The sequence below is a fragment of the Amblyomma mixtum genome, chromosome 8 (genome assembly GCF_055824585.1).
Source record: "Amblyomma mixtum isolate Tamu chromosome 8, ASM5582458v1, whole genome shotgun sequence".
Lineage (NCBI taxonomy): Eukaryota > Metazoa > Arthropoda > Arachnida > Ixodida > Ixodidae > Amblyomma > Amblyomma mixtum.
The window spans coordinates 31,661,074-31,676,333 of record NC_143019.1 but is presented as its reverse complement, the minus strand read 5'-3'; the positions used below and the strand labels follow the sequence as shown (position 1 = coordinate 31,676,333).

At 50.3% G+C, this 15,260-nt stretch overlaps 1 long non-coding RNA gene across 1 annotated transcript in view; it reads left to right on the top strand.

Annotated features, from left to right (window-relative positions):
- Window positions 1–302: 302 nt before the first annotated feature.
- The window catches only part of LOC149331910 (uncharacterized), a 140,970-nt gene continuing 126,012 nt past the window's right edge, over window positions 303–15,260 (top strand). Inside the window, exon 1 of the long non-coding RNA XR_016284861.1 lies at window positions 303–437. This is a non-coding gene — a long non-coding RNA (uncharacterized LOC149331910). The remainder of the gene's footprint in view (window positions 438–15,260) is intronic.

Below are 15,260 nucleotides of genomic sequence, written 5' to 3'. Positions count from 1 at the left end.
AGACATTACGACGATTACGATACTCTCTAACTCGTAATTTGAGCCAGCTGTTGACGTCTATTTGAACTTCAGGAGGCTTGACGGCGGCTCCGCTGAGCTGCACAGCACTTTTTTCCCATGCAAATGAGGCCGCGCTGCGCAGGTGGCTTAGGTGTCTATGTGGCCCTCTCCTCGACATCGCTAGCGCCATCTGACGTGGGAAGAAGGCAGCGTAGACCTAAAGTCGAGGTACGAAAGATGGCGCCTCTATGCAACTATATGGAGTTCGCTTCAATGCCGCCGCCACCGGTTCCGCGGCTCCAGCTTCACGCTCTCTTCACCACGGTGCTCTTCACTATCGCTGTCTTTCCTCCTACGCTCATGCCTACGCTACACTCCTCCGCCTTTCGTTACCCCGACGAAGCGCGCCACTCAACGGCGGAAAGCGAGCCTCAAAGGTGAGCTGTAAAAATGACAAATAGAGAAAAGGAGACCAGTTTATTTGCCACAGGTGTCGGGAATTAGGGCAGGTGGGTCCAGTGTGGCCACCAGGTTAGGGTGACATCTTTGGCCCACTAAATGAGTGGAAGTTTGGTGGTCTTGTCTGGCGGGGTGTCGAGTTGGTCACAGTTTACGCTGAGGGATCTTTCAGGAGTGCCCTTCCGGGCGAGTTATTTTCGCTTCCCCAGAGGATATGCGCTGAGGGATCTTTCAGGATTGAAATATACCTGCGCTTAAAAGACACGGACTGAAAGATAGAGACACACACACACAGCGCTGGACTTACAACTGAATTTTTATTCGGGAAACACTGCTCTTTATACACACCAGCAGCTGATAAAAATGGAAGATGGTAACACCGGGATGATAAAAAAATCGACAAACTGTCTCGTCACATGTCCAGTCCTACCAGTCCTACCTTCCCTTCTGCAAAAATGCCCTTTCCTTTGATAGTAGTGAAAGGGACGTGCTACTCATGCATGCAACCCCACTGTCCGCTATGCTCATGGCTTCAATTATTTCACGCGCCGTTTGGTCACGGTTCCTGCTTACTATCTTCGTCTCGTTATAGAAAGGTACACATTTACACTCTTGACAATGAACAACCAAATTTCCATCGCCTTTCCGTTCCATGTTCTTCCGATGTTCACGGAGCCGCTCGTTCAAACATCGCCCCGTTTGGCCTACATATGCTTTGCCACATGTCAGCGGCAACCTGTATACCACTCCTTCTGCGCATGCGACCATGGGGACGTGGTGTTTCTTTTTACACCCCAGGAGGCACCCTTCGGGGCGAGTTATTTTCGCTTCCCCAGAGGATGTGTGCATGAGGTGCGGGTTCTCCATGGTTGACATTTTTTCATGTGGGATCACATTCCCCGTTGGTCATTAGTGGTAGCCTGAAGTGGCTAAGAATTGACTGCGTCGTCAATCTGCGGAGCCCGGTGGCTTGCGCCCGGTCGGGGTGGGGAGACGGGAATCGGCAAAATATGCGCTCATCACTGATACTGCAGCTTCCATCTTCCGCCAACTTCTTTCTTTCCTTTTGGCACTACGAGCACGGAGGCGATGGAGAAAGTGTATTATGATGTCATGGTAGCCGGCTCAGTTTTTGCTTTACTTTCTTAACCTTCGATTTCATGATTAACATCATGGTGAAGCCCGTACGGAGATCCGTAAGTGAGCCTCTGTTGCCTACCCTTGTCACCACCTGCTGAGAGATAAACGTGGTGCTCATAAAGGGGCATCAAGCAGAACTTTCACTGACAGGGCACGAAATGCTTTAATACCCGTCTGTTTCATTGCAGCTCGTGCACATGTACTTTCCAAGTAGCGGCAAGGGTTATAACAGGAAAGCTCTTGGTTCTACGCTGAAAAGCGGCACGGCCGCTTATTTCGGGTTATGAGCTTCGTTGCCAGTCCCAGTTCTACGCGGGTTTCCGATGCCAATTGGCTCATCACCACGGTTTCTCTTTCTTTATTGAAGCAGTCACGCCGTTCTGGCGCCAATGAGCGCTCCAGTTGCTTACGTATCCGTTATTTTTCGACCATGAGCGAACTTCGCGCTCCTTCCTGCCTGTTCAGTGCGTCTGCGATGAAGCCTCTTCACGAAATTTCAGAATTGTTCTCTCCGTCTGAATATATTTTGTGTACGAAGCATTACTACATGAGTTCAACATACAGTAAGCTATAGGCCGGTACAACTCAGGAAAAAGCTTCAGGCGCGCTCACAGAAGACAGCTAGTGGGGTCCACTGGTTCGCATGAGATTGAAGATAATCCCTTTAGAGCTTACAGCATGACATTGCAGGACATGCTAGATGAAAGGAGATTAACCATAGCTTAAGGCACATGCCATTTGCTGTAGGGTCTGCACTGAGGGGCACCTGCACCTTCATTCTTTACCTGTACCTATCTATAGTAGGTTGGCCAAAGGAGATGTGGATGCATTTCCTCTCAGCCAATTCTTCCTATCTTTATCAACGTGTAAAAAAAACGCATGCAAATATCGCCAAAAGAAAACAAGCAAAGGAATGTAGAGAGAAATTCAACACACGATATATATGAAGTATAAATAACTGTAAAAAAATAAACTTGCGGCAACAGTGTGAGTTTCATGTGCGAAGTTCTTTTTCTTGTTTTTATCTTTTAGATCAGCAAGTCAAGATTTTTTTGTGTTGTGAATGGTGCTGTCTCCCTGTATTACAGTATTCTGCATTGCAAATATGGCATCCGAGAATTGCCTAAATTTGGAACAGAGAACTCCAGTATGCCTTAGTGCTTCTAAGGTGCTTCAAGGCGGTGTTTACAGCTTTCACAGCCTTAAATTTGAAAACTTGTAGACGGCACGAATGCAGTGATTTGTAGAAAGAATGAAAGCTTTACTTCTTTTTTTTCTCTTTTGCTTTTACAGGATAAGCTATGCAGTTCGCGCATTAGCTTCAAGTTGTTGAAGATGCGGATGAGCTTTTCGTCCTTGTACAAAAACAAACCATCTTCGTGTCGCCGATGTCGTTCAGAGCGCGGCCGCATTTACGGGTGCGTACTGGTAGTTGGATGTGAGCTACGAACCAGAATCCTGCAACTTTAATTGCATATTCGAACAGCGAATTCCGGTCTTTATGTGCCCGAGCCCGAGCGTATTGCCTGACAGTTTGTAAGAGTGCACGAAGTTGCATTTGCTGGTTCACAATAATAAGTGGTAGCCGAAGCATGCACTGTCAAGTGCCTATTCTTTTTGAGTGCTCTTTGCATGTTTTAAGCATTCAGAACGCAAAGGAAAACCGAGCGATTGTCTCTAGCACATATTTCATGTGTGGGGGACTGCAATATCTGAAAGAGCATCACACTCCTACACGAAACACAGTGGAACGTTTCTGGAATGAATAACATGACACAAAAGTGCACAATCTAAAAAAGGGCCCGAAATATGACGTATGATTGCTATATCAATTAATAAAGAGTGTAAGTGACATAAACACCTTTCACTATTTCTGGTCAAAAAATGCAGAATTCTGACAAAAGGGTTCTGTATAAGTAGGGTTCGTCACCGAAAGTTGCCGTTTTGTAGGGGTGTGAAGGTTCTAGCTACGGACACTCTAATCCAAACTTAATGGTATCACTTGGTTTACAGTGTACAGTTCTTTAAAGCAGAGAAACCACTGCTCACTTCGGTAACTATCTGCGTCTGCTAGGAAATGTGCACTGTGCCCGGAGGACGTTGTATTGATTTCTGAGGGAGAGTGGGTGAGGGGGCAAACGCGGGTTAGTCACATCCTAGTCGAAATGAAGAGGAAGAAATGGGTTTGGGCAGGGCATGCAATGCGAAGGCAAGATAACCGCTGGTCCTTAAGGGTAATGGAGTGGATTCCAAGAGAAGGCAAGCGTGACATAGGACTGCAGAAAGTTAGGTGGGCACATTAATTTAAGAAGTTTGGGGGGATTAGGTGGCCGCGGCTGGCAAAGGACATGGTCGGTCGAGGTACTTGGGGAAAAGCCTTTACCCTGCAGTGGGCACAGTCAGGCTGATGATGATGATAATCATGATTATTTTTGTTTCCATTGGTCGATACATTGTCGTTCTCTTAAGCTGAACCCTTTCCGTTAGTCTCCCCGTTTCTACCCCATAGGTGAGTACGGGTAATATATAGTTGTTGTATACTTTTTTCGTTAGAGATTTTGGTAAACCACCATTCATGATCTGAGAGATCCTGTGCTGCCTGTCGAAGCAGGACAAAAACAACGGCCCACTGCTGTCATACTGGTGGCGAAAAGTGGCAAAGATATCAAAGATCCTCCATCGACGAAAACGCAAGACCATGCCTCAACTACGACGACAACACCGACGACGACGACGCGGCCAGACTTATTTATTTATTCAAAATACCCCCAAAGGCCCTCATTTGAGGGTATTACATTGAGGGGGGGGGGGGGGGGGGGGGGGAGTAAGTACAAAGCATTGTTATAAGGATAAAAATATTGCACTAAAATAAAATAGAAATCACAAAATATTAATCATAAATAGGCACTCACAGAAAGGGTCGCAACAATGCACATAACAGCAAAATTTGAGCATAAATAACAGCACCGCTAGAAAAAGAAAAAGACGACACTGGAAAAGGTGCGCTGAAGTACAAAACAAAAAATATAAAATAAAAAGAAGACAAGGCGGAAGAAAAGAACGCTAAAAAAATACCTTTTTAGTTGTTGAAACATGAGTGCATAAGATGTTGGAATTTATATAGATCAGATTCTGTGGCAATTTCTGATGGCAAAGCGTTCCATTCGGTTATTGTGCGTTATACCATCGCTCTTATACCATCGCCCTTATACCATCGCCCAGAGAAGTAACGTCGGAGTACGCTCACCGCAGTCGCACTGCTCGAAGAAGCCGAGATCGTACACCGAAGACCACGAGTAAAAACGCGAACAAGTGACTGAAGTTACGGTCGACGGTCACGCGGTTACTGCCTTGGTCGACACGGGGGCTGACTACTCCGTCATGAGCGGGCCACTCGCTGTCCGACTCAGGAAAGTGACAACAACTTGGGATGGCCCGCTGATCCGCACCGCAGGTGGCAAACTTATTACGCCGTCAGGACGCTGCACCGCGAGAGTTACAGTAAATGGGCGAACCTATGCTACAACCTTCCTGGTCCTACAGAAATGCTCGAGAGATTGGATTTTGGGAATGGACTTCCTGAATGAACATCGGGCAATCATCGACCTTCGAACTAAGTCGATCAGGCTTTCCACGGACAAAGCCACATCTGCAGCGACGATAGCGACTCATCACGTTGCCCTAAACGTCCTCGACGAAGCATTGAGCGTGCCGCCCCGATCAAGTGTGTTGGCCTGCATAGGTACTGGAGACATCGAAACTGCTGAAGGCGTCGTCGAGGGGAACACCCAGTTACTCCTGGATCGAGGACTGGGCGTCGCAAGGGGAGTCGCCCAAATCCGGAATGACCAAGCCCAAGTGCTGCTAACGAACTTCACCAAAGAATACCCGCATCTAAACAAAGGTACGACGATTGCGTTTCTCGACGAGCTGGCAGACATCAGAGACATATTTGCCGTCCCCGACCAACCCGTACAACCATCTGACCAAGGCCAACAACCCAGGTTTGATATCAAACCAGCATTACCCCGGAGCAGACAAGACCAAATACGCAGTCTTCTTCAACGATACAGCGATTGCTTCTCATCGGCATCGAATGTGCGACGAACCCGACTTGCCAAGCACCGCATTGTCACAGACGAACGCGCCCGACCACTGCGACAGAGCCCCTACCACGTATCGCCGCTGGAACGCCAAGCCATCCGCAAGCAAGTTGAGGAAATGCTTCGTGACGACGTAATCCAGCCATCGAGGAGCCCCTGGGCAGCACCAGTCGTCCTAGTGAAAAATAAAGACGGCACCCTTTGGTTTTGCGTCGATTACCGCCGCCTGAACAGCATTACGAAGAAGGATGTCTACCCCTCCCTCGCATCGATGACAAATTGGATCGGCTCTGCAACGCTAAGTACTTCTCATCGATGGACCTGAAGAGCGGCTACTGGCAAATTGAAGTCGACGAAAGAGATCGCGAGAAGACTGCGTTCATCACGCCTGACGGACTCTTCGAGTTCAAGGTGATGCCATTCGGCCTCTGCTCTGCCCCAGCGACATTCCAGCGAGTAATGGATACGGTTCTCGCAGGCTTGAAGTGGCAAATTTGTCTTGTCTACTTAGATGAGGTTGTTGTCTTCTCCTCAAGCTTTGAAGACCATCTAAGAAGGCTTCGGATAGTGCTGGAAACGATCAAGTTTTCAGGACTGACACTGAAACCAGAGAAGTGCCACTTCGCCTACGAGGAGCTGATGTTCCTTGGTCACGTCGTAGCAAGGATGGAGTTCGCCCTGGCACTCAGAAGACGGCTGCGATCGCAGAGTTTCCACAGCCTAATGACAAGAGAGCTATACGCAGATTCCTTGGATTGTGCGCTTATTACCGGCGATTCGTCAAGAACTTTTCGCGCATCGCTGAACCTCGCTGAAATCGAGGTTAAGCGATTCAGCGATGCGAAATCGCTGAAAGAAATAACATTGCAAATATGAGCTGGCTACTTAAGAGCATTTGCTTTCAAGCTAGACTACCTTGCTGAATAAAGAGGAGGCTCGATATGCGAGGAAGAAAAAAAGCGACGCGCTGAGGCGGCGCGGCTAAGAAGGCCGTCCTTCGCTCTGTAGCTTGGCCGGGTGACGTGTTGGTAGGTTAGCACAAGCCAAGCTAGAATCGCAAACCATGACCGTCTTTATTCTCTCCAATTTCTCGCATGGGGCATACTCGCTGCGCCCGTCTTCTCTAAACCGACCGGCTCAGGTAACCGATGGCGGCGGCGGACTTGGCTACCTTCGCGGCTCCGGTACGAGCAGCGCGGAGCCGACAGGCGTGACACGCGACGTGCACCAGCGAAGACCTTCTTTCGTTCGTCCTGTGCCTGCAAGGTGTGCCGGCTTTGAAAGCGAGGCGTTTCTATAACACGAGCACTATTTCGACGAAAAAACGTTTTGCTTTTGCTGTCTCGTTAGCTTCACGCATGTTGCGCATGTTCTCATTATTTTCTTTATCCGCGGGGGTGAAGGGCTAGCTTCATATATGACAGGATCTAACACAGGCGGCCTCTAATCACGATATTGTGAATGCATACGTACCTTGGGAGACAGGAGGGCGTTTGCTGCACCAAAAGTATGCATCCAACACGGCATTGCCCACGTAATACCGTCTTCTGTACAGTGCAGCAGTAATCGTTGCAGGAAGGCCGCCGTTGGCCCCATTTTAAAAGCAGCCAGGACGCGAGCTAAAAGTTGTCGAAAGTAGCCACGCCACCATATCTTAGCGTCCGATTTGTAGTCAACTCTGAGGTAATCGGCATTATGAATACGTGCTCAATAGAAATTAAAAATAAAAGCATTTTTAATCAAGGCAAGAAACAGAATAACGAGCACAATAATTTTACCCTTTGCATGGTGTTCGAGCTACACGTACGTTGCAAATATATAAATAAATTATTAAATTGTCTTCGCGCGTTCGTAGCGATCATGAAAGAGTAATTTTGTCGCATCCTATAGCTGACAATTCAGTCGAATGTTGAAGCTGTTTTGAAGCCGTGCAACGAACTTGATTCCTGGAATTGCTATTAGGCAGTCCATCTTCATTTTGTTGCGCGTCTCATTTTTGTCACGTCCACGCAGGAAAATACGCACTCAGCATCAGCATTAAAAATTGGAATTATCAAAAACTTTCAATGTGCCTTGCGCCGTATATCGAAAAGGGCACCCACCGCAAGTGTTTTTACGATCCCGCTGCGTGCCATTATTGCAAACATGATGCGTGATCAAGTGCGCGCTAATTGTCTACACTTGCCTGTTTCGCGACTGAGGAAGATCCAAAAAGATTCAGCGGCAGTTTGTGTTTTGATAGCTCCTAGCGTATTATACTTCAGCGGGATTCATGGCATGGAGCCTCCGAAGTGCAGACTATGCATTTCAAAGCCGCTGCAGGAGTCACATCGCCATTTGCCTGAAGAACTGGAAGCAGCGCTCTCTCACGGTCCCCTACTCTAGTGAAATATTTTCTCAGAAGACGTCACCATTTTTAGGGTCGAATCGCTAGAACATGTAGGCTTCCTAGCTACGCTAGCCGCGAGTAGGGGTGACTCGATGCGCACCATCGCCGCCGGCGGGGATTGTGCGATTAAATGAAATGGCAAGTAAATACGCGAAAAGAAACGTTAAATGTGGGCAGAAAGTAGCCAGGCAGCCAACCTGAAATTTTTTTGTGCAAGATTTGATCCACAATTAGCCAATTTGGTGCAAAGTAGCCATCGACGGGAACCCTGGTTGCGAGGCCGACAATAACCAAGCGTTGCTCGCCGCAAATTACGCTCCTGTGCATGCGCCGCTCACTCCGCGCGCTGCAGACAGCTGCAGACTGTAATTATCCGCGAAGGAATGAAGTTCGACAAATTGTAGCGCACTTCATGATATTTCAGGCAGATATCGCGTGTGTCGTGTGTACTGTGTGTTTGACTTGTTTCGTCATTGGACTCTGCTCAAACACGCAATGACTGAAACGCTTCATATTTGAATTGCGCGTTTCTGTAGTAACCTAGCAGTGGCCATTTAGATGTGAGAGCTGTTGTTGCACCGCGGCGCCGATTCATAGGACTTGGCACATTCCAGCTTTTCTCGAACGAAAATTTTTTACAGTGCGGCTACAAGTCTAATCGCAACCGGCAGCCTAACTGTCATAGAAGTTATCTAAAGTTAGTGATGGGGTTACTATTGAACGTTATTTACATGTTTTTATGTCTTACAACGCAGGTGTATTGTATCGCAGAAGCCGCCTTCATACCCGTTAAAGGCGATTTTAAAAAATTTTTGTTCCCTTACACGCACGCACGCACGCACGCACACACACACACACACACACACACACACACACACACACACACACACACACACACACACACACACACACACACACACACACACACACACACACACACACACACACACACACACACACACACACACACACACACACACACACACACACACACACACACACAGAGAGAGAGAGAGAGAGAGTCGAGCCCACTTATAACGGCCAAAGATATAGGGAACGCTCGCTTATTAAGAATATGCGCGGTGCTATACCGTGAAATTATACATTAGAGCGATGGAAATTCGTCTCATATACAAAGAATGGCTGTGACCGCACAACTGAGTTATAGCAAACGAGGAGGCGCCGTGAAATAGTCCCCAAACTTTAAAAACTCGCGCTTTCAATCAAGGCGGAAACCGAACAGCGCCTCTCAGCCGCCGCGATACTGCCCTCGAAAGAACGTCACAGGTGACAAAAGCAATGAAACGTCGTTATCGAACTGTAAGTAACCACCGGCTAACGCGCAACTATCACCTGTAAGATTAATAACTGCTAGAGTGTGTTCCGGCTGTGCAAAGACATCCAAAGTGGGAGCAAGAAGCGCGCTGTTCGCGAGACAGGTGCAATGCCGAAAGCGAAGCGATTAAGGCGAAAGCCTTTAATAGCTTCCGTCTGGCGTTACATCCAGTGCCTGGGGTGACTCATAGACGAGCGCAGCTACCAAAAGATGACGTCATCTTCGTCGACAGGTGGAGCTGTTGGCGCGGCGGCGTCGAGCTCTGCTCCGTCGTCAGTCGGTGTGCGGCAGCTAGTGGAGGAGGATGGCTCCCAAGCGGTGCAGCGATTCCGCACCCGGTGGTTCGGCTCAGCGGAGGAAGGCCGACTCTCCGAAGACGAAACGGCGAGAGATCAGCAAACGCAAGCGTCAACGGTGGCTGAACGCGTCGCCGGGCAGCAAAGCCAGGCAGGCTGAACGAAGGCGTGAACTGCGTCAAGGTGCTTCGCCTGGTATATATATATATATATATATATATATATATATATTGTGGGGTTTAAAATGAGAAGATAAATCCATTCTCCCCATTTAATCACGGCTGACCCAGTTCAGAACCGAGCGGACCCCACCCCGTGGCCGCGTACGCTGCCGAGCGCACGCCGACCACGGCGGGCCGTGCTCTGCGGGAACAAAGGAACGACACACTGGCTGACACAAACAAGGCATTTATTGCTATAACAACAATAACGCCAGCTAGCAACAAAATAAACTGAGGAATCGCGGATGTCCGACTCACCAGCACGGTTACGAGCGAACGTTCGCCCACGGTAGGGCAACAGGGAAGCTCCGAGGCCAGACGGGACGAGCTGAGGGGAACGTGTTTCCACACGAGGTCGCCCGTGGCGAAGAACGGAGCTTTGCGCGTGAACGTCCACACGCCCCGGTCCCGAGCAAAAGAGAGCCCGTCGCTTCCCGCGAGCGCGCAGCAAAACGCCATCCGTGGCGCTGGTGTCGCTGCGACGCGAGCGCCCTCCCCTGTTAGTTAAAGCAACAAAACTGAGAAGAGTGCGTTGCGGGGGAGCTAACTACAGGGAACTAGTGCGTTGAGGGAAAGCGAAGCAGGGGACGAAGGCGTCCCCACATCCCCCCAACCTTAAATAGACCCCCGCGCCTGCAGGTTACATGCTATGGAGGAGTCTCCTGGTCATCATGCACTTGAGGCAGGTCTTGCAGCGGAGGTCACGCCGACAGCGTGCACGCAGTCTTCCGCGGTATTGCGAAGGCTGCGTGAAGGTCTCCGCTGGGACGACTCGCATGGCCCGCGGACTACGTGTCCATAGGCCCGCGAAGAGGAGGGCCGTTTGACCACTGCAGGCCAGGATTCTGCAGTAGTCGCCAGGGTGACAGCAGCCGGAGGCGGCTGCTTTCTGGTCTCGCCACAGCTGCCCCGGATGGATGCGGCGAACAGGATACAGGCCTATCCGTCGCAGCAGGCGGCAGCGAGAGGATGTGCACTGGATTTGCAAAATTTCCGAAACACACTCCGCATGCCTTTAACATAGGTCACGGGAGGGGAAACGGCGTACACAAGGGCCTCGTGGCTCAATGCTCAACTCGCTAGCAAAACGTGTCGGGCGGCTGTGCAAAGTTCGAGTGAACAAAGCCCTTTCTTAAGTTGAACGAGGATGCTCGGTTCATGCGAGGTTAAAAAAAAACGGGTGGGGCAGCAAAGTGCGCCCCCTCTAACACCACGGTCCGGTGGTCGTGTCACTTTTGACATGGTGCAGGCAGCTCTGAAAAGCCTTAGGCGTCACTACCATTGTGACGGTCGACGACCCCCAACAAAAGAAAGACCCGAAACGGGTTTCGTGCACGCAGCCGCGAGGAGACATCAGCTTTGTGGGATGGTCCTACGCACGAAGCAGCTTCTGAGCGGCCGGCGCCCACCGTATCGGACGGTGTCGGAACGCCCGGTGCCGAGCTGTAATACGAGCGAGCTCGTAGCGGCACCCGTGGCCTCAGGCCACCCGGCTCCCGGAGCCGCGGCTACCAGGGTCGAGAAAGAGACAGCGAGAAAATATATACAGAAAACTCGGACCACCCACGCGGCTTCCGCACTCACTCGCTTCGGGCTCGGCAACTCCGCGGGAGCTAGGCCTCGCGCTCCCTCGATGCGGACCAAGTGGTTCTTGGGCTGAAGAAACTCCCGAGAAAACTTGACAAAAAACATGCTGAGCATGTCGAAAAGTTCAAACATGCTGCAGCGCAATACACCTCGCACTCAAGAAAGCATGCCGGAGGTCCTAGCGATCAAAATTCACACTAGGCCTACCACTTGTCAAGTCCGGACAAAGAGCGTTCCTCGAACCGAACAGACAGTCGTCCAATGTCCCAAGAGCAGGCCCCACGTTGGGCTGCCAGATGTGGGGTTTAAATTGGGGAAGATAAATACGTTCTCCCCGTTTAATCGCGGCTGACACAGTTCAAAGCCGCGCGGACCCCACCTCGTGGTCGCGAGCGCTACTGAGCGCACGGCGACCACGACGGGCCTTACTCTGCGGGAACAAAGGAACGACACACTGGCTGACACAAACAAGGCATATATTGCTATAGCAACAGTAACGCCAGCTAGCAACAAAATACACTGAGGAATCGAGGATGTCCGACTCACCAGCACGGTTACGAGCGAACGTTCGCCCACGGTAGGGCAACAGGGAAGCTCCGAGGCCAGACCGGACGAGCTGAGGGGAACGTGTTTCCACACGAGGTCGCCCGCGGCGAAGAGCGAAGCCGCGAGCGAAACGTCCGCTCGCTTCCCGGTCCCAAGGAGAAGAGACCCCGTCGCTCCCCGCGAGCGCGCAGCAAAACGCCATCCGTGGCGCTGGTGTCGCTGCGACGCGAGCGCCCTCCCCTGTTAGAGTAACCAAACTGAGAAGGGTGCGTTGCGGGGGAGCTAACTACAGTTGGAGGTGCAATGCGGGAAAGCGAACGCAGGGGACGAAGGCGTCCCCACAATACCTATATAGCGACTGCACTGCTGCGATAGTCCTTGACAAAGCCTGGAATAAAATTCCAATAAGGAAGTGCGTCAGGTAGGGAGACTCGATGTCGCCAATGCTATTCACCGCCTGTTTACAGGAGGTGTTCCGAGGCCCGGACTGGGAATAGTTGGGGATAAGACTTAATGGAGAATACCTATGTAATTTGCGATACCCTGATGATATTGCCTTGTGCGGTTTGTGCGGCAGTGCATTTTTCGCCTGCACACTGCGATGCCATGCGCCACGCATGTAGCTCCAGCTAGGCCGAGTAGGATGAGGATTTTCACTTCATGCGGCGAACTTTGAGGCAAATGCGGGGGATTTGTTGCGCTGGGATTCAAGCTGCGCCTCTCCTCTTGCTTGTGAATGTAGTGCATGTCCATGTGGCCCGGCAGGTGAGGTGTGGTGGAATCAAGAGATCACGGTGGATCGAGTTAACTCTCGAAAGCGTGCACTCGCTGCACCGTGAGCGGCACCACTGCCGGCCCAACCTACGTGTACCGGTACCTCAATTGAATTAGATTTTTGAGGAAAAGAAATAGCGCAGTAGTTGTCTCACATCTCGATGGACACCCGAAGAACGCCGAAGGGGTGGGGTAGAAGATGAGAGTGAAAGTAGAAAGAGAAAAATAGGCGCCGTGGTGGAGGACTCCGCAATAATTTCGACCACTTGGGGATTTTTTAATCGCTCTGCACACGGGCGCCTTTACGTTTTGCTTCCATTGAAACGCGGCTGCCGCGGCCGACATCGAACGCGGTAACTGAGTCTTGTGCTGATCTTGTAGGTCGCATCTAAACTGTGGATGTGTTGCGGCCACGAGTCGTGCGATTGACAATCCTCTCAAAGCTTTCTGCGCCGCTGCCCAGTGCGTATACAATGTGTACTTCTGCCTTAGGTGCAGTGGTGTGCGCGTTGATATAAAAGAGCGCGGCGAACAGTTCAGCCATTGTAAATTTGGTTTCAATGCCAGCAGTAGATGGCATTAGGAGACTCTTAGAGAGCTTGTGCGGCAGTGGGGGTGCTGGCTGCGCAAAAAATGTTGCCTTTGCGTGGTCCCTTAACTTATGTGGTGAGACACTGACTTCCAAAAGGAGACAGCATTTTTTTGCTTCCTTCCCCTTGCCGTTCATCTAGAGGAAAATATTCCAATCGTTGTGGGTTCAGGTGTGCTCATCGAAACTCGAGCAATGATAGAGCCACAAAGCGTAGGTCAGCATTTTTGTGCGGAATCTGGTCGGCGCGGTTTTATTCCCATCTCAGAGTAGTTCACAGCGGCAACGGCCTTTGGAGACGTCTTGAAAGCTGGGAGGCTGTCAAATGCGCCACAACGTTATAAGGTGTTTGACAGATTTCGGCAAATGGACATCTGCTACCGCCTATCGAGTTATCAGTTGTGCAGCATGTGCAAGGCGTGTGGAAATATGTGCAGTGACGAAATTCATGCCAGTCTGCAGCCTTAGTGGTACCCTTGCCTCCAGAGTTGCAGCGGTTGGCCACTTCAGCCTAGAGAGGTAGTCGCTACCGAAGGAATACTAACCTCATCGCTAATCCATTACAACGATGGAAGTCGCACAAGTAAGATACGTCGTTCTGTAAGCCTCTCTCGCATGACATGAGGAGTATGTTCCTTAAAAGAGGCTGTTGTAAAGCGAGACGACCACAGTGGCGGCCCTGTTTCTTCGCACCATTTCACGTGACGACCGATTCGGACGCGAATTCTCTGGAGAAGGGAAGTTAAAAACATCGTAGACCAGGAACTGATCCGCAAAATAGTGCTGCCGAAGGTCCAGAAGCCATGAAAAATCACTTTTGTAGCGTCATCCACGCAAAGCACTAGTGACGAGGTGCATGTTCAAGGACAGAACCACAACGCGCTATCTACAATAGCAGGAAAGAGCAACCACCACTTTTCGGGTGGAGTCACGTAGCGTCTCGTGTTCATAAACCCATACAACTCTTTGCGCCTCTCTAGTGAACGATGACGGCGAGGCACGACTGAAGATGGCTGGAACCCCGTGCTAAGTTTAGCAGAAGAAGAAGGGTTGTGTTCCATACGTTTTCTGAAAATAGAGCAGAGCTTGTCGGCCGACATGGTCACAAATAACAGCTAGTATGGAGGCATCGTCTCGCAGAGAGGGAAAATTCCTCTGCAGGATGCCACGCACGTAGTTGGTAGGCGCACAGTGTCAGCCGCACTGTCGTGGACACACCTATTGTCGATATGGGATCTAAGGTTCCAAGGTGACATGTGCTACGAGAGACACTGTAGTGGAGGACCGCAGAAAACTTCTACCATATAAGGTTGATTAATCAGCACTCACACTGCGTAGTAGACGGCCGCCTTGTGTTTCGCCTGTGCTTTCGATGGAGGCGGGGATGTAAGAAACCAGGGCGGGCGCGCTGATCACTGCGGTTATAAGCTCTGAGTGGTGCGCACGCAAATAGCCCACGCTACACTGCTAAATATGGGCGGATACAATTTAAGTGTGCAGTGAAGCTCCGCCCACAATCAGGGCTGTCACACTAAAGTCCTCCATGACAATAACAGCCGTCCGCTGGTAAAACTTTTCTGCTTACCTAAACAAGAAGCTAATTACAAGAAAAAGTTATAAGGTCTGCAATTTTCACACGTGGCTTGCTCAACATAGCCGAACATAAAAAAAAGTGATTCTGTTATGATATTTAGAGAACGGAGCAATACAGTACGCTGTAGTGCGTGACCCAGTGTTCGTCACTGCTCTGCTGTTCTTTCAAGTTATATCCTACTATAGCCATGGCGACTTGCAGTAGTCTGCTAAACCCCGAAGCTTGC